Below are 24,772 nucleotides of genomic sequence, written 5' to 3'. Positions count from 1 at the left end.
CTAACAGTGCCTCACATCCACTGGAAAATGCTTAAGAGTCCAGAAATAGAAAAAGGTTAAAAACTACTGACCTAAATAATTGGTTCAATTTTCAAGAGTGCTGAGCATCCAACTGTTCTCATTGATTATAAACAGATGATGATAACGAATAACAGCTCCCATAGTTGATGAAAGGCATCTTTTCTGGGGAACTTGTCCACAGATGCTTAGAAGAAGGATACATCTAATACAAGTCTTTGATAAGGAGGAACATTTCTCCCTTGGTTGTCTATTTTGTATGCATAGCGTACATAAATATTTTTGCTTTCGCACTATCTTATTTTTCCTTAGAACTCAGTTTAGAACTGAACTGTAGCAGATAAGAGAAAGCGTAAGACAAGATCTTAGTTTCATATGTGGATTGTGTGCTGCTTCATGCTTCAGTCCTGAAACTGTTTTCATATTCACTGTATTATTTTGACCACCTTTTATAAGCTTTGTAAATTCAACACCCTATAACACAGAGGAGTTAGAAAAATGTATGAGTAATCAGCTGAATTTTATACTAGCTTTAGATCTCTTTTTTGGTTGCTGCATCCAACAGGTTTTGTGTTTTGATTCTGTATTATTGTGGTAAATACAGGAGAGCTGTGTTGTTTACTGGGAAGAAAATTGTACCAAGTGTTACCATGAGAAAATTGAAGCTTGCATTTTAATTGAAAATTCTGGACTCCCTCCTTAAAGTTTTCCTTTTTGATGTTGTCATTCATATACTTCAGATCTCTGCATTTTTAAAGCTTTGTTTTAATTAATCTTTTGAAATTTTCTGTGAGATTGATGTGGGGATTGAATTTTGTCAGTCTTGTTTTGCAATACTAGTGTTTGTGACTGACAAGAATCTAAGGTGAAAATATGTGAAGTCTACTTGTCAGAAAGACTTATCAGGCTACTCATAACAGACCCTCTTCTATAAAATAATAGCCTTGGTCCATTTTGTCAAATTCAATACTGCTCCAATCTATTGGTATTTTGGGTAGCTATGTTATACCAGTTGTCAACAAGAAAACAGGCTTCTTGCAAAAGGGCTTTTTTTTAATACTTCTCACTGTGAGGGCATTAAGTTGCAATATTGACAATAGCTGGAACTGGTTTCAGTTATACACTAGTCATCTGATCAGTACCTTACCAGGAGAGTATTTGTATAAACTTTTGATTAAATAAGTAATCTACTCCCAGGAACTTTTAAAGACATTGATCTAACTCCTTTCCCTAAAATCCATAAGACCGCTATTTAAAAATAGATATCCTAGTCTTCATGTTGGGAACATTTATGGACACTCTGCCCTTTTTGTACAAGGTGCTAAGCTTGTCTATATGAGCAGTGCTGAGCATAGCCTGTAGCTTCCAGGCTTGCTCGTTGTGCCAAGTACCTAACATCAAGTGGCAAAGTAGAATAGGATCTGGAGTTAGTGAGGCACTGATAAATCATAATGGAGTGAAGCAGGAAAAACATGCTCAGATGGAAAGGAGATCTGCAGGCAGCTGCTGGCCCTTGTGTCCAGCAAGTGGATGAAGCCATGCCATGGGCGATGGCAGCAACTGTTGTGCAGGTGCTGCATTGGCCCACCTCATGTTCTGCTTCTTTTAATGACACCCAAGTGCACTTAAAACCATCAGTTTCACACTGTGACTTAAAGAGAGGTTGTTTAATAAATACATATGATCATCCTCTCCACTCAGAAGAGGGAGCCAGAAAGCCAAACTCAGGGAATCCTGGGGGCCGTAGAAATACAAATGCTGCTGAGAACACACACATGCAAATGGCAAATTTGATTACAACGATGGGCTGTCTGCTTTGCAGCTCCTAGAAGCCCACCCTCAGCCATAAAAATGCAAAAATAGTGCAACAGGCAATGTGGCAGAACAGGGCGCTCTGTATTCATTCACAATTAGGTGTTCTATTCTGTTGTCACCAGATGCTGCCACGCACATTACACAACAGAAATGGGATTAGCAGGAATAACAAAAACCTGTCAAAGCACAAAACCATGGCCTAGTAGTCCTGACAAATTAAACAGCCTACAATGAGTGCCAGAGCATGAAAATCACTCACCCTTCCTCTTCTATCTCTCAGAGGTAGGCAGTAAATGCCTTCTTAAAGGCAGGCCACCATGTAGCCAACACTACAAATAGAGGGAAAAAAGGCATTTTCATTTCTGATTGAGTGTAGATTAAGGACAAACCACCTGACTAGTGACTATCTGAAAGATAGTTGTTTCATTCTTTAAATGTAGAATAATTCACGTGCTCCTGGTATGTCCTAGGTAACCCATGTTGGAAATGCTGTTATATCTAGCTATTTATTTCTATGCAGATGGACTTCCATGAAGTGCTGTTAGGTTGATTTGTATCTGTGTAATGCAAGATGAAATAGGTCCAATCTCTATGTGAAACTCATGTTTTGCTCACCATGCTCATGCTGGTGGGTCATCAACACAGGATGCTGGTGGATTCAGAGGGTGAGAGAAGACAATTTATGCAGAAGCTAGTTCCAAGGCTGGAAACCAGATGATGCATTCTTTGCGTATTGCTTCAGCTGCAGTGTTTGCAGGTTTTAAAGATAAGAACAGGAAGCTCATGTCTGCTGTAGCCTGTTTTACTTATCTGGAGTTTAATAATGGTGTCATTAAGCTGAGCAGCCAACTGTGCTTGAAATTTCTCTAGGGCTGTATGATGAGTTGCTCTTTGTAACCCAGTTGTCCATTCTGCGTTAAACTCATGTCAAAAGCAGTGACTTTTAACAAGCTTTTTTTCAAGGCATCTTTTGGGTTTGTGGGCTGCCTGTCACTCATCCTACCATGGTATATTCTCTGTAGATGGTGAATATTGGCCACTCTTATTGCATCTGTACAGCTCTTCAGCTGGAAATTTTTTCTCCCAGCCACTCTCAGACATTATTTGCTGGTCCTAAACTTGGTGAAATTTTATCCTTGCCATAACCTCAGCTGTATGGTTCTTCATTTTTGCTACATGTTATTTCTGTTAACAGAAGTGAATGGACATCAGCTATGGGAAAATGGGAGGTAAGTAGCTAGAAGATGAAAATCTTTAGGCAGCTTTCTAGATGATGCTTACTTTCACAATGCTCTTCCCTCCACCCCCACCCCATACTTCTTTATCCTCACATTTTTCCTGCCTAAGAGGTGGCAGATAAGTCACTCTGCTTTAGTGCTACTGTGAGTTTAGATGACCAATTCAGCAAGGGTGACAAATGCTACTTTCTTGTCTCTTTCCTGACCCCATAAGATTCCCAAGATTTCTTCTGGGAATTACTTACAGAAGATCTATTTCTTCATCTGTGCCACAAGAACCATTTTTCGCCTTTATTTCCGCCCTCTGAGAAAGTCCTTGGAGTAATAGGTAAAATGTCAGAAATAATTAAGAAAAATACTGATATACACTGTGGCAGAGAATTATACCTTTTGAGATGGTCGTTGCCATCATCTGTAATCAGTCCCCTGATAGATATAAATACCAGTTTTATCACCTTGTTTTAGATGATGATGTGTTGAATCAATGTTGATGAAGACTATATTTTGGCAACTTCAGTTAAAGGGAAAGAGTAGTTTCAGTTGTGAAGCAGAGGACATAAGATCAAAATAGAGCAATTGACACGGAACACACACATTCCTTTATATAGTATCTATTTGATCCTGTTCATAAAAAAAATCTTTTTAATTATTGATTTTTACTTTTGTCTTAGACACCTCTGTGCATGGAAAACATCTCTGTCTAAGCACTTAGCAACTGTGTTAATATGCATTTAACATTAAACACTCAGAACATCATGTCTACAGTGGCAGACAAGTGGCACTGTCTAAGCTCAAAGAGCTTGTGTCACTTTAATGTTATGGAGGAAAAAATAGGTAGGTGGTGGTTACACCTTAAGGAATTTCCTGTGAAGTGGTGAGTGTGTAGCATATGTCCTAATGTTGCAGCCATATGTTATGGTAAATACAAAAAAAGGCAAAGGGACCAGAGACCTTTCCTATGGTGTATCTTGAAGTCTTGTAGTTTTGCTTGGGGTTTGCTACAGAAAATGATAGGCTTTGACATAAATGGGCATCCTGAGTGACAAGACTGCCACCGTGAAGAGAAGAGTAACCTTAAAGGAGCAGTGATTTACAAGTTAGCAGAAACATTGACAGATAAGAGATGGTGGTTTGATGTTAGTGGGATAGAAAAGGTAAATGCAGAAGACAAGGAAAGCTATGGCAAGAATAGGAATGGCAAGAAAATACAAGGAAAGATGCACAGAGGTGAAATTTGCTTGAAATAAGCAAAAGGCACCAGCTGGTACTGCTGTGATGCTCTGGGCTGATGAAACCAGAGTTCTGTGCCACAGCACTTCCTAAGAGTTTGCTTTCTGCTTGGCATGGAGAGCATGTACCCAGTTAGTACTTGTGCCCAGGAACAATGTTGGAACTTTTCAGGCTAAGTGGCCACTAGGATTATTAGGTGTTTATGTCCTTAAGAACAAACCTTTTTGTCCCATATCTTAAAAGTAAAGGTCATATTTATTTTCAAGGGAAATGGATCATGACTGGATTTATAGTACCATGTACTCAAAGATCAAATTGCATGACCAGGAGCATTTGTATTTTTATTTATAGGAAATAATATAAAGGAGCACGAAGTTTATGTGCAGCTTAAGTGTTGAGCATTTATCTTCTTCAAAATGCATTAGGACGGCAAATGGACTTGGAATGCCAGTTAAAAAGCAAGGATCACTCATTGTAATTTATTACTTTTTGTATTTAGGTAGAATTGAAGTACGAGTTACAGTGCCTGCAGATCAACTTGAACTGCTCTACTATATTTTATGAGGTACAAGGTAGCAATTGGTTGCATAAGGAGCTAGAAGTTTGGTACTAAATCCTCTTCAACTTTTAAATTATACTTCTGTATTCTTTGATTGGTTTTTTTTAAAGCCTTAACAGCTATGTCTACATAGTAAGTGGATACCTTAATCGGTTTTGGAACTTATCTCCCTATAAAAAGTCTTGAGTCCACATGCAAACCTCTGTAGATGACTCAAAAAAATTTTCCAGAACTTGGCAATTCTGGGGTATAGGGAGGGTGCTCAGGGCCAGAGTTCTCGTGGTCTACATTAGATGTAAAAATTAGCTGGGGGCCAAAATCCTCAGCGGGTGCATGCTGCATTCACATGATAGACAATCCCTCATGCCAAAACACTGTAAACAAGCTAATCCACTGGCTCAAAACTTTTATATAAAACCAGATTCTTCCAGAATTTTTTCTAGAGCTTTTCTGTTTAGTTTTGAATTCTCTATGTTTAAATTTATTTTCTCTTGGTAAAACTGACAAAGCAAAACTAACAGTGGAAAAATTACTCCATTTGCATCACAGATAGATCAGGTCTCTGATGACAAACAATAACTCGGTGTTCTCTTTCATTACACAGGTATGAAAATCCACTGAAGTCAACTTAGGAAGTCTAAGTTTTGCTTCCTTCATAGACTTCTGTATCCCGAAAGCACAGAAAACTCCTTAATGTAGAAGTAAATCAGAAGTGCTCTAGGCCTACATGTAGCACTCCAGCTAGAAATAGGTACTCAGTCTGTGGTGTTAAACAAGAAATAGTCTGAAGTAGAATATATATGAATAAATAAGAAATGCTTATAATGCAGATTTGTGGTCATCACTGTCAACTGTTTTCCTCTGCAGATCTACTTCTGCTGGTCTGCAGTATTTGCCACTGTGGATGTAGCCTTAAGATTCAACTGAGCATTTTAACTTTTTTTTTTCCTCAGTGTAAGACGACCTTTCTGGTAGCTTCTGAAGATGCTCGATCTGTCTGTAGTAGAGGTTCTTAAAAAGTGAACTGGGCAAGGTGTGTTTGCCCTCTTTATTAAACAGTACACAGCTCAAATGAGAGCCTGAATAAGTCAAAAGTGTTGTAGTAAGTATTTTACTAAGGCTCCAGGATGCTGTTATATATACACACATGTATCTTAAAGATGCAGATCTAAACTGTAAAAATACACCAAAGTTGATGGCAGTGCAAATAACCAAATCCTCTTAATATAAGCTCTGCTTGGTCTCCCGTATGGTTTTCAGTGCCTGGTAATTGTTTATGGACCTGTTCCCCCTGCCATGCACCTTGTATATATAAAGGGAAAGGATAACAACATCATATCTTGGTTCAGTAGGCACTTGCTAAATAAATCTGTACCAGGCAGGTACAGTTTCACCCTAAATGAGGCATAGATCATGAATCAAATTTTAGAAATAATGACAGTAACTAAGGCAGTGGGACATCGTGAATCTTTCATGAGAATGGAAAAGTAGATTTTTGCAGTATTTTGTTTCAGCTATTTTAATAATACCTAAATTTTTTTCACTGAGGAGTTCAGGCCATTTGGATTGTTTCATTGAAATGTGAAAGCAATATACCCACATCCAAGTGAAATTATATTTGGGGGGGGGGGTCCTCTTTTTCAAAACAAAGGTGCTTAGTACACAACATAGGAATTTCTTATGACACCGGGATATTGTTATTATTATTCCATTTTTGTGGAATTGCAAGAAAACATGATAAAAACAATTTACTATTAGTGCTGTTGGCAGTGCTTTGAACTCATGAAAGAGATACATTCCTTATTATTCAGACACTTTTTGCTTTCTCTGTTAATGTATGATAAATATACAATCAGTTCTTTAAGTCCTTGAAAGATACGATACTCACTGCAGTATTTTAAAATTAAGTTTGATCCATCTTAAGCTTCAGCATGAGTTCCCATTGGCAGCATGACGTTAATAAATCATCAGAGCACCATTGATCAACTGACTTATTTAACACTATACAAACAGCAAGAACTTATCCTGGGCCACAAACCCCACTCCATGCCTTTGCCATTAAGAAAGCTAATAATTTCACACTGACAGGTTATTAAGTTCTCTCTAGCCCCAGAGTTAATATGAAAAACATTTAGAATAGGTTTCTGTGCAAAGAACGGGCTGAGTCTGGTCCCAGATCAGGTTCAGCTGTTCCAGGTGAGACAGTCGCTGCTAGCATTGTTTGGAGCCTCAGCATCTTCACCTGAAAGATGTGGGAAATTATTCTGGTCCTTATAACGTGTTTACAGATTGTCTGGGTCCCATTCCTTTCAATCCATTTTCTACTTCTGCTGTAGGATAGTATTTCCCAGGTGCTGTAATCCTTAACCAATTATCTTAGGTTCCAGTCTGACTCTTTTCATTACATTTCCTTGCTCTCCATTCCCTGATCATCTTTCTTTGATGTTGTGTTTTCATACGTTACATTCCCCACGTGCACCTGTAGGATTCAGCCTGTATTGGCCTTGTTATAACTTTCACTATCTTCATTATGAACTTTCTCTGTTTTCTCATTTCATGTAGTGAAAAGGAACCATTGTCAAATAGCAGCCGTTAATAGCAGGAATTTCTCACTCCCACTACACAGAAACACTCAGATCTCCACTGGATACATTTAGTAAAAATTTATTTAACTGTCTCCTTCAAAATACCAGCCTGGTGTCTAAATTAGGTCTTAGATTAGACCAGTCATCAAGATTTCTTCTTCCCTCTAGGAAAAAACCAGAAATATTTGGAGAATGATTCAGCCTGTACAAGGTGAAGGTGTGTGAACATCCTCCATGGAGCAGGGAAGCAGCCTTGGAGACCTGAAGTCCCGACTTTGTATCCTTTACAGGAGGAACAGCTACATAGGCCATATTCTTCAGCCTACCTAAAAGGTAGTGCAGAGGAGACATCCAAAAGGTCAGAATGCAAAGTGTAACTGAGCATTACCTGCCAGGAGCCTGCATGCTGCAGGTATTGATCTTTTCTGGGTGTTCAGTGGGCAACTGGAGAAGCTCGCAGAAGAGAAATCCAGCAATGACTGCTAATAGGAAGTGTCTAAGATAGAAAATTTTGGAGGTTGGCAGGGTTTCCTGGGTGTAAGTATCACTAAATGTTTGCTCATTCGCTGTTTTAATTCCTAGGCATTCACTTCTGGTCACTGTCAAGGACAACCGGGCTGAATGCACGACTTGCACAAACTGGTAAGACACTTTTTATAGTTTTCAGTACCTCAGCTATCTGCCTAAAGCTGGTGGAGTGAATCTGTGCCTCCGTTTGCAACGTGTGGTTGTGGGTTCCCCGTGGAGGATGGTTTGTTCAGACCTGCTAATGGGCCTGCTCCTGCGAACCGAGTTGCACATATGCATTAGCATTTGTTAAGGTAAAGTTTCTAACACAGCATTAAATTGAGTTTTAAACGAATGAGCTGATAGCAATGCCATCCGAATGATCGCATCTCAGTTCAGCAAGACTGGATTTCTTTTCATTTGAGAGAGCTCTGATCTAATTTTGTGTCTTCCCACTGGATTTTTATCTCTCCCAGTCGGCAGCGTAATGGGTTACATTCTGGTAAAACACACAAATATTTTCTAACTGCAAACCATCATGTTTCAGTGGTTTCAGCTTTTCAGATTGCTATCTGCAACCACCACTTTTTTCCAGATTGAATGTGCTGCTATTTGAACTCTGATCCCATGGTTAGAGCGTGAACAGCACCTCTAGTAGGATGGCAAATGCTATCTGTTAAACCACGGCCGCTTAAATGGCCAGAGTTTCTTTGTATACATGGACCACTGAAAAAAAGAAAATAAGTTTTGGTCTTTTACTAGTGGATGAATTGTGTGAATTAGAATATTTGACCATTTTAAAGCATGGAGTGTGTATGTGCTGAGTTGTTTGTGGGACCCAATTTCTAATACCTTTTTTTTAATTGCAGGTTGAATTCAGGTCCAAATAGGTAGATCTTAATAAGTATATAAACCACTAATTCACACCACTAGGCAGATCTTGATGTGTCTTCAATATTTAATTTAGTCAGATACCTTTAAATAATTCAGTGATTTTTAATTAAAGAAAATAGAGTATTTAGTTGATTTTTATTTTTTTTTTAGGCTAGGGAATATTTATCAACATGATTCCATGCCTTTACTCTTCTCTTATGTCTTTTATTACCCCACTTGGTATTTTATGGCTTTTGGTTTCTTTCTTAGTTACATATTTTTCTAAAAAGCAGAGACTTTGATTTGTAAATGTGAATGTGATCAATAAAAACCTATGGCTTCAAAGTGTCCTTATTTATATTTAAATCCTTCCTCTCACCTGCTGTTTGTTGCTTTTTAGTTATGTCACCAGTCCCACTGGAGCTCAAAAAATTTAGCCAGTCCTCTCTAAACTCCCAGACATGTTCTTTTCCCATGTACTCTCCTGTCCCTGCAGCTTCTGATGTAAAACAGATTTAAGTTTGTGTAGAGCAGAGGTCAACATGAAAGCTTAAAACAAAACAAAAAAAAGCTGGCATTCAACTTGTAGCTCTGGTTCTTATTATAACTCAAAGCTCTATTTTAGTAATTCAAAAATGGTAGTATTGTTCTACATCCATACCCTACCTTTCACTTCCACTGAATTTCTTAATGACTGTGATGCCCAGTTTCGATAAACTTCTAGACTAGCTGATGATCATTTGGATATACCATGGCCACCTATGCCACAATGGTAAAAATAATTTGCGAATTGATGTCTGTGAAGTTTGCATTTATTTTGCTTTAGGTTAAGGTCAAAAGCAAAGCTTTGAACCCATTTCTCCCATTACTGAGGACTTATTTGCACAATCGTGACTTTGGTGAGCCTTTGGTATGGATAGCCATAGTGACTTCAGTGATTGATTTCCTAAGAGTTTATTACTTCAATTACTTTTTTTTTAACAGAACAGCTTTTTCAGTTCTGTAGGTTTGTAGTAACATGCCCCTTTCTGAATGCCTCAGTAAATAATCATGAGTTAAGTGTTGAAAAAGCATTATATACTGCATGCCATGGCTCAAAGTGTTGGTCCATTCAGTGTTGTATACATGTACCCAGCCTTCTGCATTTTTCAGCACTTAATCGGATGGAAATAGCAATTGGAGGTGTAAGTCAGTGTGCTTAAGGTCATTAAGCCCTGTGGTAAGGGGTAAATCCAGATCCTGCTGTGACCTTATAGGGCAACTTGGCAAAGCTGCTATTTTACTGAGCCGATGAGGGTTGGACAAGGACTGTGTCCCTGATAAGGGATGAAGCCCCACTGTATGAATTTACTGTATTTTAGCTTACATGGGACATGTCTAAGTTGACAAGGATCTATAGTGAGCACCTTCCAGCCTCTCCTCATCTTCTATGGAGAGGTATGTGCCCAGAGCAGCTGCTCCCTGGTGCACTCCAAGGGTGTTTGTCTTTCTGCTCTTCACTTTATCATCCATCTTGAACATATACTTCTGTGACCAAAGGAAGTTTTCCCCAGATGTTTCATTTGTGCTAAATGAATCCTGAGATAGGGAGAAGGTAATGAGGGTATATATTGCAATAATTAATTGTAAATCAGAATAGAAAGCCTAATATTATAAAGGTTTAGGCCTTATCCTATACTGGGTTGGCAATTAGAGTGAAGTTTGAAGGATAAAAGAGGTATATGCAACTTCATGGGAGCTCACAAAAGATTCTGATCAGTATTCTGCCCACAGCAAAGTCTGAGACTTGCTCTCAGCTGTGAATGTGGTATTAATTTATCATCTCTTTCACTTCTGGATAAATGTGACCACCCTTTGCTCGATGGCTTCTTCATGGAGATGGAAGATGGGGTAGGATGTTGAAAGCAGATAAAAAGGCACTGGAGAAATGGAGTCCTCTGAAAAAGTAGAGGGAGGGGATCTTTATGCCTTACAGCTAAAAAATATATCGTGGCCCTAGGGCCTTCAAATGTGTTTGATTCTTTTGTCTGCAATAAGGAATTTGAGCTCTTTGAGCATTTTGAGGAAGGTCAGGTTGTTAATTTTGAAGTTGTTTGCCACAGCTGTGTAAATCTTAGAGGACCCCATGAGTCCTTGAATGCACAGTATAAACTGTATAGACCTGAGGTGAACATTGTAAGAGGCAGGACTTTATCACAAGGAAACTGTCGATGGTGGTGGAGAGTCACTTGCAGATGATTCTGAGATAGAAGGAAGGATAGGGTGAACTGTCATGAGATTCAGATCTAGGATGCCATGAGGTATTCCAGCAACAATTCTTTAGAACCCACTGAAGATTATTTTAATACTTCTCATTCTTTGCACAAGAGCTCTGTAAAGCATGCTGTTGTTAACCCCAAAGTTCTTAAAAATCATTAATTCAGCTCTGAAAAAGCTTTAGATAATAATAATAGAAAATATATATATAATAAAATATAATAAAATAATGCATCTAATAAAAGCTAACATTACATTTTTCAAGCATTATCTGATATTATCAGGGGTTACAAACATTGTCTTTTTATTGTTAGACTTAATATATTGCATATCCTCCATTGTTATAGACAAACACTAAATAACTGAGACTTGCATATAATCTTGAACAGGCAATATTGTCCAGATGGCAGACTTTTTCCTCCAAACTGTGGCAATCCATCTTCACCCTCGTTTCCATATTAATTACTCATGCACGTTATTGTATGCTGATTAAAGCTAGAACCCTAGAATTTCCAGGCCCTATTTCTAATCCTTTTGCACTACAAGATCAAAACAATTGTTCATAATCTTGGCAATTATTTTTGTGATGAAATCACCACGAAGATATTCTGATAGTCTCTCGTTAAATTTGAAGACGATTATGTTCAATCTTGTATATGGTCAGTGGACTCTTGTTTGACCAGTGTGGCTGGGTAGCTTATGAAAATAGGTAAAGTTGCAAAAAAATGGTAGAAGTTTTGGTAGGCATAGAAAAACTGTTATTTTACAAAATGCAAAATTTCCTTTTGCCTCCCTTGCTGGTGATGCCATCAGAATGCAGTATATTCTGTACAACCCCAGAAGTTAAGCTTTGTATTTCAATGGACTTGCTATTCTTTGGAAATACAAGATACATTCCTGAAACTTCTGTAAGTGTTCACCTGATTTTTAGATCACGTGCCTGTTGAAAGAAACGTTGTCTCAAGAAGCTTGTTCATATGCTAAATTTCCATCAACATCAAGGCATCAGGATAGAGTTCTTGTGCTAGTGAAAGCTTGAAAGCTTTAGGACTTCTTGTGTTTGAGATGTTGTTGCATAAACATATGGGCATGCATTGCATTTTGTTTGCTGGCAAGTTGGATTTTGTCCTATGTTGTCCTTTCATAACTACTTTAGAAAAGTTCACCAGAATAAATAGGGGCATTTACAGAGCATCGTCTGCTTCCTCTCACAGGCAGGACCATCAAGATGCTATTATTTTCACAGAATTTATTGGTAATATTTAAAAAGCTGTATTATAGTTTCTTAATGCAAACAGCAGCAAAAAAGTTTAAATAGGTGAAAATTCTGTCTTGAGAATCTGAAGTTTCAAAAGAAACATAACTCTGGATTTTGGATCGTCTGACTTCCTTTTCCAGTGATGTGTCATGTCCAGTATTTCAATGTGAAACACTGATGTGACAGACTGCCATAATGCAATGTGTTTAACCACCTCAATGATGCATCAACTGGAAGGAGTTCCCAAAGATTCAGTTCCCACATGCACGCACAAAAAAAAAAAAGAGGGAGAAACAGTTTGGGGAAGCGGAACGTAAATCTTTTTCACATAGTTTGGCACAAATTTAATTACGAAGTATTTGTACATGTTCAATCAATTAGACCACTCAATTGTTTAAATTATAACTTTGAAGGCAGATTATCTTTTCCAAGAGAAAAGCTTCTCTTAACCAAGACCTTTTATGTTAACTGCTCCAGAAGAAAAATGCTACATTTGCCATAGGACATGAATAAAGATACAGGAGAAAAGTGTCTACCATGATGTCTTTGGCTGAATTTCAGGGTTTTTATAGAATTTGGTTAGTTAAAGCTTTAAACTAACAAATTACATGCACACACACAAAAAGAAAAAAAAAAACTCTTTTCTTCCCTTCCCATTACTAATGATATTTAATAAAAATAGTCATCTAGTGACTTTATCATATTTATAGTGGAAATTCAATATTAATTGCAAGTAGATTCATATTTACAAGTCAAAGAAACTGCATGAGATCCCATTAATTTTTCCCTAACTACTTTCCCAGCATCTTTCACACTTATTCTACTTGTAACTGTTTTAAGTGCAAAACCTGGCCATTCCCATACAACATAGCATAGCATCATCTTCATAAATTATCAACAATCATTTCACAAGCATTGGGAACCACAATTGTCTGGCATCTCGGTGCCATGGAGGAAAGCTTGTAAATATGGAAATACAGAAAACTGAGTAAGGTGGCAGGGATATCAACACAGGGAGAGTAGACACCACACACTGCTGTATTTCTTGAGTATCACTTTCCAATTCTGTCATCAGGGAAGAAAAAGCCTTGTAATAATCATTCTTTCCTGCTGCAGCGACAGAGTGTGTCTGTTGGAGAGCAGGAATGGTGGTGGGTTTGGCAGCCCCATGATGGCAACAGAAGCACCAGTGAGACACCAGAGTGGAAGGTATGTCCCCTCTGCATAGGAGAAACTTACAGAACAAATTCATTGCATAGATGTTATGTGGACAAACCAGAGCTGTCTGCAGTCCGGGAGCAGATCAGAGCAGACCATGAGTGGCTGTGGTCCACTGGTGAAACAACTGAGATATCATTCAAACGGAAAACTGATTGCATTTACTCTCTCTCTCTGGTTGAAGGCAGTTCCTATGTTGGCTGCAGAAGGAATTTGACTGAGGCCTAAACATGTAGACCAAAACTAAATCATAACCAGAGTCTGTCTGAAATCTTGTCTGCCAGCAAGCACAACAGAAGTTATGTCTGTCCAAGTGCTGCTGCCGCAGAGTTAAGATGCATCATAACAAGCTGCCTCACTAATTCTAACTGAACGCAGGAGTCTTGGCTGCCTGCTTGTGATTGCATGTAACCTTCTCAAAAGCACCCAAATATCTTAAGAGCCTGAATCTCATTGAAAGTCAGATAGCTGAAGGGTGACTAACGTAACAGTCTAAATGCAGTGAGATTGCCTGGAATGGTTTCATAAATCTCAGAGCTCTTCTTCTACCCAAGTTTTGGCAGTTGTAATGTGTGGAAGTTGCATAGTGGCTGGCTGAGTGTTAACAGTGTTTAGCTGGCCAAATCTGGCTGACTTTTGGAAAGCCCGGTGGCTGCTAATTTTTTTCAGCCTCCCATCATTCCCCCTCACTCATGCCTCTTGATCTTCTCTGGGACTTTGTGCTGGCTCCATGATGCTGGTCTGTAGCCTGAGATGGTGGTGAGTGTGGAGTGTTCTCACAAAGCATGTGGCATGCCAGCTCTCTTTAGTTCAGTGAGGACTGGAGGGGTTTTTTTCCCTGTGGATCTTTTACATGCAAGTCAGGCTTCACATAGCCCACAGTCAAAAAAAATAAAAAAAGAGGAAAAAAAAAAATCCTCCACTACAGAGACAAATAGCAACATGTGGCTGGAAGATAACAGAAACGTACATGCAAGTGCAAAAATTAAATATGGAAATATGAAAATGAGGGTTTGTGGTTTGTTTTTTTTAAAGCAAAGGAACTAATTCACTTGTCATCACTGGAAAATACATGGGGCTTTCTTTCCTTAGCAGCCCATCTCAGAAAAGCAAAACAGAGAAAGAAATCATCCATAGATGAGAAGCACCATCACAGTACCCTGTCTTTTTGGTTGGCTTTGGCAGTGGAAGCCTTGCAAAACTTCGCAGCCAGCCTGAAAGACAACAACAAAAAAATAAAGGCAAAAAACCACATTAGAAGGAAATGTGCAGAATGCAGATGTGCAGCCTTCCTGCCTTCCCCACTCTGTCTCTAGTCTCGCTGCAATATTGCACCTTCTGGTGGATTTATTTTAAAAAACTGTTTCTTCATTTTCCACTGTCGTCTTCCACAGTTCCTCCCTCTGTCTCCCTTCTCTCTATCCATAGCCCACAACTTTGCCAGATATTTAATGTAAAAACTATTACCCCAGCTTCTTGCAGGCTCTGCCCCTGCTCTGTGGTATTATGAACAAGCTGCCTGGTTGCTGCGAAAAAATCACAGTGCTCAGCAGCGAGGCTGGTTGTCTTTGAGGCTGGAGCTCGAAGTTAAGAGCTGCCTCCAGGAGCAGCAGAGTGATAGAGATGCAGACTCTGGTGTTAAAGATGCAGGCTGCTGGGATCACTCTGTTGCTTCTCCTGTTAATGACTCAGTCTGTATTTACAGAGGAATAAAGTCAAAAAATGCCTACGATCCTGTAATTTTCATTAGTCCCAAGGAAATCAAGCTATTCGAGTATTCTTCAGTAAGGAAGAAAATGGGGCTTCCTCTTCTTATGCAAGGATTCTGTATGAGTTTTGCTCATGTATTTTAAAGTGCATGGAGCTGGAACTGTCTCTCACCAGGGGCCTTTGCTGTGTCAGGTACAATTAGAAAACAAGGTTAATTGGAGTCAATATTCCATTATAAGTAGTACAGTGATAGCGAAATGAGCTTTCATTTTAAGGCAACTGGTCCTGGCCTGCATGTGTAAGCAGTCCTGACTTAGGAAACAGGCACAGTCCCAATTTTCAGGGTGCAAAAATGAGCAGTGAACAAGCTTTTGATAGTAATTAACTTCAGTATTGCCCAGTAAAGGTAACTTTCCATTAAGCAACCAATAGTATATAATTGGGGTGATTTGTCAGTCCCATGCTATACAAGCAGAACCTCACACCAGCCCAGCCTTTATGGGAGGGAGGAGGACTCTGCAGTGTAGCAGGAAAAGCAGCAGATATGCTATTCATTCTTTAGCCACTGGAAATAACTAGGGATTTGTGGTCCCATCTCCTTCCCATCTGACTAGGTTGCGATTTGGGGTGCACCATTACAAAGACTGGAGGACTGTAATTAAACCCATAGTCATACCTGCCAGCAATGCTCAGGCCTTCAGAGCAGTGATCTCTAGCACCCAGGGAAAAGAATCAGGGCTTTTTTTTTTTGTGAATTGTAGTATCCAAATAAAGCAGAGTGTGTGACAACCCTGGCATCGACAGCGAGCAGCAGGTCCTCCTAGGGGTCCCCTTGCTTGGCTGTTCTCACAGTGTTATTCTCCCACTTTTCAGTTTGGTGAAATCACAAATAGTCCTGGATTCCAGGATGATGTGATTGCAACATGGCACACCAAGAAGAGGCTTGTGCTCAACAGGTCAGTGCCTGAGAGGCTTCCAAGATGATGTATCCTGGTTAACAAGGTGCTTGTGGCCCTGAGCAAGGAGCGTATGAACACAGAAGAATCAGAGACAGAGGATAACTTGTGGTTTTTATATTTCACAGCAGTCTAAAGAAAATACGTTTTCCATTCTCTTGACAGAATCACAGAATCACAGAATTATCAAGGTTGGAAAAGACCTAAAAGATCATCTAGTCCAGAGTAGCACCCTTCTCCAAATGAGGTAGGCATCCTTTTACTGCATGCCATTTCTTCTTCATTGTCACCCATGCACCCTGTTCCCACAAATTGTGCTCTACTTTGTGCAGATATTTACTACTCTCTACTTGTTTCCTCTAGTTTGATATCTTATTTTCTCTGCTTCTCTCTCTACGTTTACTTATTCCTTACAACACTTCTCTTATTAAACTTTTTCTTCCACTTGACTAGCTCGTCTCCAATCATATTTTTTTACTCTCTGGAGAGTGCCTGTGATTTTCCTGGGCTAGTAACAAACCTCTGATTGACCACTCCTCAGCCTGAAGAGTGTCTTTTAGCATCTCAGCTGTACAGATTGCGTACCTTAACTTATCTTCATCATCTTCTGCCGTACAGTTCCTCTAACTGCTCTTTCTGTTTTCCACAGGTCAGCTGGTCACACTTAGAGACCCTGGAAGGGTAACCTGTTCTGAAGGCTTGTGCTACCTGCTCATTTCCTGAACAGGAAACTTCCAAGTTTCATCTTCTCCCTAGCACAGATAACTCCAGGTATCTGTTCAATATTTTATGAGTTAGAAGGATATTCCAGGGTAGGCTATTTCTTCTCTTTAAAGAGTGTGCAAAATGGTAAAAGATTTTCATTTTTTCTACTCCTGATTGGCTCCAGAGATGTGAGAAAGTGGAGGCCTGGACATTTCTGTACATTCTCAGACAATTTGAGTAATGAGAGGGCTGGGCTGGTGCAGCCTGTAGCTCCCTATAATGTTATATGATATAATTTGCAGTGAACAGATACGTCATTTATGAGCAGGTAGGCCAGACTGACTGCAGGCCCTGGAGCAAATTGCCCTTCTCTGGCTTGGCAAGAGCTTGGTGGAGACCTAGTCGAAGCACCATGCAGACTTTGAAGCAAAGACATACCTGTCTTCGTTAATATGCTGAGCTTTCAATGCCACATTTCAGATGGCGTGTTTCTTGGAATGATTGCTTAAGGAAGGCATAGATAAAAAAAATAGAGAAGTCCAGTTCAGGTGTATAACATACTCTTTGTGTATGACTCCTCTTGTGGAGTATGGGGAGGTTGTAAAAAACCGCACAGAATTAACATGCATTAGGTTAAATTCATACCTCATATATTAAATAAATAGCTGTGTTGCTACAGAAATACGTACACATAGAATGTATGTTAATGTTCAAAAAATATACAGATAGGTGGCAGTTTCGTGTGCCTGTAAAGACTTCATTGTCAATAGACCCACAGAATAACATCTGTCATTCTAGAAATGAGATCGGGGATTGAAAATGTTTTCACAGTTGCAAAAGTAACGAATAAAAGTCAGCAATTTCTGCCTGACTGTAGCAGTAACTCCTGGTCCCCACTCTCCCTTTTAGTGGAGAGATGGGTGTTGCGGGTTGATAGGAATATAAATTGTTTCAATAACAGTGTCTTTGATAACTTCTGGGAAGTCTTCAGTGGGAATCTTCCATGGATGCTATGACCATAAGAGCTTTACCAGTTTTTAAAGAGAGCAAAATGAGCTTTGTGATGTTTACTCGGTTCCTTGCTCTTTTTTTGGAAAAACTTTGGAATTATCTACCACTTAAAACCAATCAACCAAAACAAAATCTCCTCCTATTCTTTAGTTCTTGTAGTTTTTGTTTAAAAAAAAAAAATCTGTGAATCCAACCCAATGATGATTAAAGGTGAGGGGTATTATTAGGAATGCTGCAAGGTGAGAACTGCTAAATTTTATGAGGGAAGTGGTCTATTGCATCACCATATCTCCAGCAGCAGCCAGGGTCTGAGGATTCAGCTGAATTTTGTGATAGCAAAAGGGGATGCTATTCCAGCTCCAGGTTTCTTCTTGTTTGCTAGTAATTCAAGTTAACTGTTGTAATGCTGGAGATCTTGGTATTTTACAAACATCTGACTTCACTGTTTAATCTGCTGGATTTAAACTGACTGCTGAAATATCATGGTATTGCATATCAACAGCCTAAACATCCAAAGCAAGGGAAAAAAGAGTTTTCTTTTACTGGTTTTGAATTTGAATCTCTCTTATCACTCCTTGTCCTTGTGTTACAAAACAAGGAGAACAGAAGCACTAGATCTGTATTCTTTAAACCAGTCACGGTTTCACATACTTTTATCATGTTCCAGAGGAAGCTGTGCTATTGTTTTATACAATGCCAGTAGTACCACAGTACTTCAAACAGTTCTGTGAAATGCAGTTCCTTCTATTCCCTCTGTTATCGTTTCCTACGACATTAGAAAAGATCCTGAGCCCAAAAGGTTGGATTAAGATCTTCACTACTTAGCGGAGCAGTGGCTCCTGTCATTTGGTTTGTACTACTTCTTACTCAGTCTGGGACAGGTTATTAATAGACTCCCCCAAACTAACAAGCAAGCAGGTCTTAGAGACAGCGGTTGCTGCTGTTGAGCCCCTAATGAGTGAGCCCTAAAGAAGGTAATTCCTTTTCTCATATCCTTTACATACATCAAAACCCTATTTCAAAACTTTCTGTGCTTGTACAAGGTCTTACCTTAGTGCTGAGGTTTTGAGTAAACTCTGCATCTGATACTACTCATACCCTTATTACTGTAAGTCAGGCACTTATTTCTTTCTACGAGAAACTCTTACTAAAATACAAAATGTCTAACTGACTGACTTCCATATAAAGGGGGATGGGAAGGAGCCACACATAACTTGAGTTACTCGAGCATAAGGTATTTTTATTCAATTGAGCCCTTTAGTTCAGATTAGGATCATAGCTTCCTTTGAATGTACAAGTTACTTTGAGTTCTTAGTTCAGTGTTGAAAATCTAACACTTCTAGACATCCCTGACAAGTTCAAATAAAAATCCATTAGGATCTTCTGAATTTAAATCTCACTGGAAAGTTGAATTTACAAAACCGCCTGTCTACACTGTATAAGAATCTTTACAGGAAAACAAGATGACGTGTTAAGGCAGCATGGGAAAAGTCTTATTTGTATTTTGCATCTTAATATTTGGAGAAGAGCTGTAAATTACAGCAAACAAATTTGTAATGGATTCTGAGGAAACAGTGGAAAGCTCGTGCTTATCCAGAAGAGTGGTGTGTGTGTTTTTTCATCTTATGTCAATGTGAAGTAAGAGGTAATTGCACAAGTGTCAGATTCTTTTTGAAGACTATTGATTGGTTTATTGGTACATATATGACAAGGGGAAAATTTGTTTATACTTTAATAGTTATATAATAAATGACATGGTGGTTCTTATGCTTTTACTCCACTGGTTTTATAAAGAAGGCCAGTGTTTAACAGATGGGTAAGTCAGAACTGACCAAGAAGAAGGAAAAAAAGAAAAAAGAAACCAAACAAAAAACCTCCTCTAAAACTAATACATCTCAAGGAGGCTGTAATTATTTCCTTCTCTGTGACTTACAGCAACATATTGAAAGTTAATAAAGATAAATGTAACATTTACTGGGTAATAAGAGATTGTGGAAGGAAATAAACAAACCTAGGATATAGTGCATCTAAGTAAACACAAAGGTTGTAAAACCTTCAAACTCAAATATCAAGAGCACTGCAAATTAATGCTGCACACAATAGACCCTTTGGAAGCTAACTTAATCCACCCCCATGTATCTACATGAGGGCCATGCATAACAATGCATGAGCTGGATTTCCATTAGAGTTTCCTCTGCAGGCTGTCAGTTGTTTGAAGAAATAACAATTTCCTAGGCATGAAAGCTTTTTCAGAATGTTCCCACTGATGTGTAATAAAAGTGACTTTACTTTTTTTCTTCCCCCCTCTCCCTCAGCCCCTCCCCCCGAGATGTGACTTGGGGGGGGGGGCTGGTGGGGGGAAGAGGATGGACTTAGACCCTCGGCCCCCTACCAGTTTACCTTTCCTGGATTATCAGTGCAGGTGTTAAAATAATTGAAGGTGTGGTAGGAGATACAACCCCTAATAGCTTTTCCTATATGGAGATTACCTAGGTAGAGAATGCCAGAGTACCTGAAGAATAGGCATGTGAGTACCTTATTAACATAGCACCATTCAGCGGCAGCTGCATATCTGGAAAAAAAACCCTTTAAAGAGCCTATTCATCTATGTTAATGGGCCCATTGCACAGTACATTGTGTGGGAAATTAAGTCTCTGGCTGTGAACTTCCTGTGCTGTGCAAGCTGCCTTGACTCTTTTTTATTGCTTCAGTGTCATTATCTCCTCCTGGAAATAAAAACAATCATGTTCTCACATTTGAGAAGCCAAAACATTCCCAGATAACAAACTGGTTGAAAGTTTCTTTTGTTTCCCTTATTAAGTGAAAAAATATGTTTTGAAATTAAAGTAAACCCTAAATTAACATCAAAGCCCATCAAATTAGCTGAGCTGTCATACGCATGACAATGTTGGGTTTTCTTTTTTTTTCCTCCCTCCCCTGTAAAATACACAATTTAAATTGCTTTCCTATTTATTGTTCCTTCCTTGGAATTAATTTTTGCCACAAAATATGTTAATTTATTCAAATGAGACATGATTTTTGAATGTTTAACTGGCAAAAGAACTGCTTTCCTGCTGAAAGACTGAGGTAGAAAAGAACATATATTTAAAGCATTTCTCCAAAATACCGCTTCTTTCCATTTTAGCACCAAGTGGACCAATTCTTTAAAAGTAGATCTGGAAAAGTATCTCCCCCCCAAAAAAGGAAAGATTGCTTATTCAACTTTTTTTCTCGCTCTGTCATTAATTTGAAAGTAATATAAGATGTTGTGCAGCCTACATCACCTTCAAGAAAGAATTATTGTCAAATGTTTAAACAATTTTTTATCCTTTCCTTATGATCTGAATGCTGCACATTGCATCATCGTCACCATTATCATCATTATCTTCATCATGCTGATAAAAGAAAGGACTAATGATCAATACTAGCTGATTACAACTCAATTAGGAGGATCATTTCAGTGTAAATTTTTTTTTAATCTTGCCTTTTCCAGTCCTTCCGCATTTTCAAGGTAAGTTAATACACTCCACTATTTAGCATGTCTAATGAGCATATTGGAATATAAGTAAATCATCATTGAATGTGTTGTATTGCTTCCATGGTGCACACTTAACTTTTCCTTGGGCAACACTGATAAAGACCAGCCAAAAAAAAAAAAAACCAAACCCAAAAGTCCAAACTCTTTCTGTTAGAAAAGGAGATTTCTTGATGTAAATTGCAATAGAATTTAGCTCTTCAGATAAGCAGCTTTCTAGAAGCACTGTAAGGATGGCTAGGAAAAGCTGAAGTAGAGTTGATTTGTTCCAGACAAGTTATCAAGCAGTAGAGAGAGTGGAAGGAACCCAGTGTGGAAGGAGCCTCAGCACAAACCACCACTTTATCCAGTCTGTTTGCACAAACTTCCATTGTACCCCATCCCACTATTTTTCTTCAAAATTTTATCTGTGAACTCTCAAGGCAGGGATGGTTTGGTACACACAGTACTTTGTTCTGTTTTCTATGACTGATAGGGCTTGATGGTGTTATCATAATGCAAATGAATGTTGCTGGTAGGGACTGTGCTGAGTGCTCTTTGGGTATCTGCAAGTCCGACAAGTGGTAATACAGTAATATCAGAGAGAAAATCAACATTTCATATTAGTTAATTATTTAATTATGGAAATCCTTCCCTTAATGCCATTTGTTAACTAAGGTCACCACAAATTGTACTCTGTTCAGCTAATCTTTCTGTGACCCTCTGAATTACACTTCCCTGACATACAGATATTGGAATATTAAACAGATTTCTGTTTCCATTTCAATCCAAGACTTTGTTCACAATGCAAGCCATCCGGGAACGTGTACCCATTAATGCTCTGGGAGGCACTGTTAGGAGTTTGCATATTTTAAAAAGTCAGAGAAAATTAGAATTGCAGGAAGACCAACCCATGGCACTCTCATTACATCAGCAGATTTGACATGAACATTCTTTCTTTTTTTTTTTCCAGTGGTATTTTCCATTTTTGCATTGCATTTCTTCCCTCTGCTCATATATTTATTTTTTAAAATAACTTGCAACTTTTTTTTTAATTTTTTTTTTTTAACTGGCAATTTTCAGGTTTTATATTGTGTTGTTCAGAGTTTAAAAATATAGAGTGAAGTTCCAGGCTCATCATTCCCATTTAGTCATTTTTGCATGACAATTTTATTTATACAGCAAGTCTGCTGTTGGCATTTCAAGAATTACAGAGAGGCCAGTAATTTGGGCACAAGCAAAAAATTTTTGAAACAGTTCTTGTAAAGATAATTCAGATTAATGGGCCATTTACAGTCTTGCTAACTTACTAACTGGCTATGTGCTCTAGGTAATCAGGGTGACATTACTGCCGGCACAAAAATGACATCTCGTCATCAGAAATTTTCTTCATTGGCACAGAAAATGCCAGGCACATCACCTCTGACTGTGTGGCCACCACATCTATTAACCTTATTGATTTGGAGTCGTGCTGTGCCACGCTGGAAAACTACTCCCTGCTGAAAGACTCAAGTGGATCAATCCTGAACCATGAACAAAAACTCAATAACAAAATGTAGTAGGCACCTTTCTCCATTAAGTATTCCTCAAAGTAAATCACATTAGAGAACATTACCATGAGGAACTTCCCTTGGGATTCTGTGATCTCCCAGAAACTAATGCCAAAAAAATAGCTAAATAGGAAGGAAAAGATGTTGATATCGCTAAAGGTGATTTATATCACTTTTGTTCTCAAACGTCTTCCTATAATGATATTTTCATTTTATACATTAACTCTGTTCCCCTTTCTAAACCTTAAAAATTGTAACTTGCTGTTTGTTTTTAATGATTATTGTCCCTGGTAACTCATCCAGTGACAGGCAACTCTGCAAAGAAAGTTTTCTCTCCTTTATGAACCCTTCAGCAGTTCCATGTATTTATCAGCTTTTTTCTTTTTATTTTTTTTGAGGGCCTTATTGTGATGGGACTTGAAAATGAAACAAGCCATCTAACTCCTTTCAGCCTCATACAGTTAACAAAGAAGGCAACAAAAGGAGTTCCAGAGCTTCATATTTCCTGACAAAAGATAGAGGACTGCACCAAGCCCCATTCATATTTAAATGTTCCTGGCTTTGGAATTAGAAGTCCATCTTTCATGTTACCATTTCCGTTGCTTACTTTTTTTGTTGGTGTTTGCCGGCAATGAAAACTATGTCCCAAACATTAGTGTGACTCTTCAGTCTGCAGAACTCCTGTTTCTAGAAAATATTCCTTGCCAAAGACAACTGAGGCTTTCTTAAACAGCAGTTGCACATTGTTATAGTTTTTAAATTGCCTTGGAAAACTTGCAAGTGTGGGTACAACTGCTTTGCACACATGCAAGTAGCGATGAGTTATAGCTGAGTAAGTTTTATTAAAGCCAATGCAACCCCTCTCCTTAGGAAAGGTGTAAGGGGATACAGGGTGGGACAGGATCCTTTCTGTGGCTCAGTACTGTGACAACAGTAGTTTTGCCCAAGGGTCTGATCAGAAAACTTGACAGCTAAAACCTACCAGGCATAGGGGTTAATTTTGCATTGGTTTTGGTGTTAATGAATAGAGAAAAGTTCATTAAAAAACTCCTTGCTCTGTGTTCAGTCATCCTTAACAGCTGGATGTTTATCTGTGTTAAATATTGTAATCTTTTATTATAAAGAAAATTCTGGATTATGCAAAGAAGGGAAAAGAAAATGTGGTGACATATTAGAAAAAATTGTCAGTTACTTGGAAAAAAGGGGTTTCTCAAAGCCACGTAAAAGTCTGGAAAGTGTTCTTTTTATTCCTTAGGAAATAACCCTGGGTTTCTAATTAATATCACGAAATTAAGGCCATTTATCTGAAAAACTGAAAAAAGATCTATATATGCTCCAAAGTTCAGTGTTTGTCCCTGAGCTCTAATATGGGATATACTGTGTGAAAGTCTAACATGGGATACGCCATATATCATCTCTATTTAGAGCCCCTAGGCAGGAAGTATGGATAAAAAAATAATCAAAATTACTGTTTTTCTTTACTGAAAGCCCTCTAAGGAATTCATTGGAATGAGTTCTGTCTGCCCATCTAATTGATAATTATTTAATTAGCAATTTATAATGATAATGGGATTTTACCCCCCACCAGTCCATCTTGTCTGTAAGAAAAATATAAGTAGACAACCTTATGTATTACTTTACCACTTTTGGCAGTTGGCACAAGATATTGTGGGCCAGCGTTGCGATTCCCTACAGTTAAACCATAAAAGCAATGTATTCATATATTTCCTTTGCCCACAGTGTTTCCTTTTCTCATTACCGTGGGTGAC

This window comes from Gallinula chloropus (genome assembly GCF_964237585.1).
Source record: "Gallinula chloropus genome assembly, chromosome: 8".
NCBI classification, from domain to species: Eukaryota; Metazoa; Chordata; class Aves; order Gruiformes; family Rallidae; genus Gallinula; species Gallinula chloropus.
The sequence above is the reverse complement of the archived record's forward strand: the minus strand, read 5'-3'. Positions refer to the sequence as shown.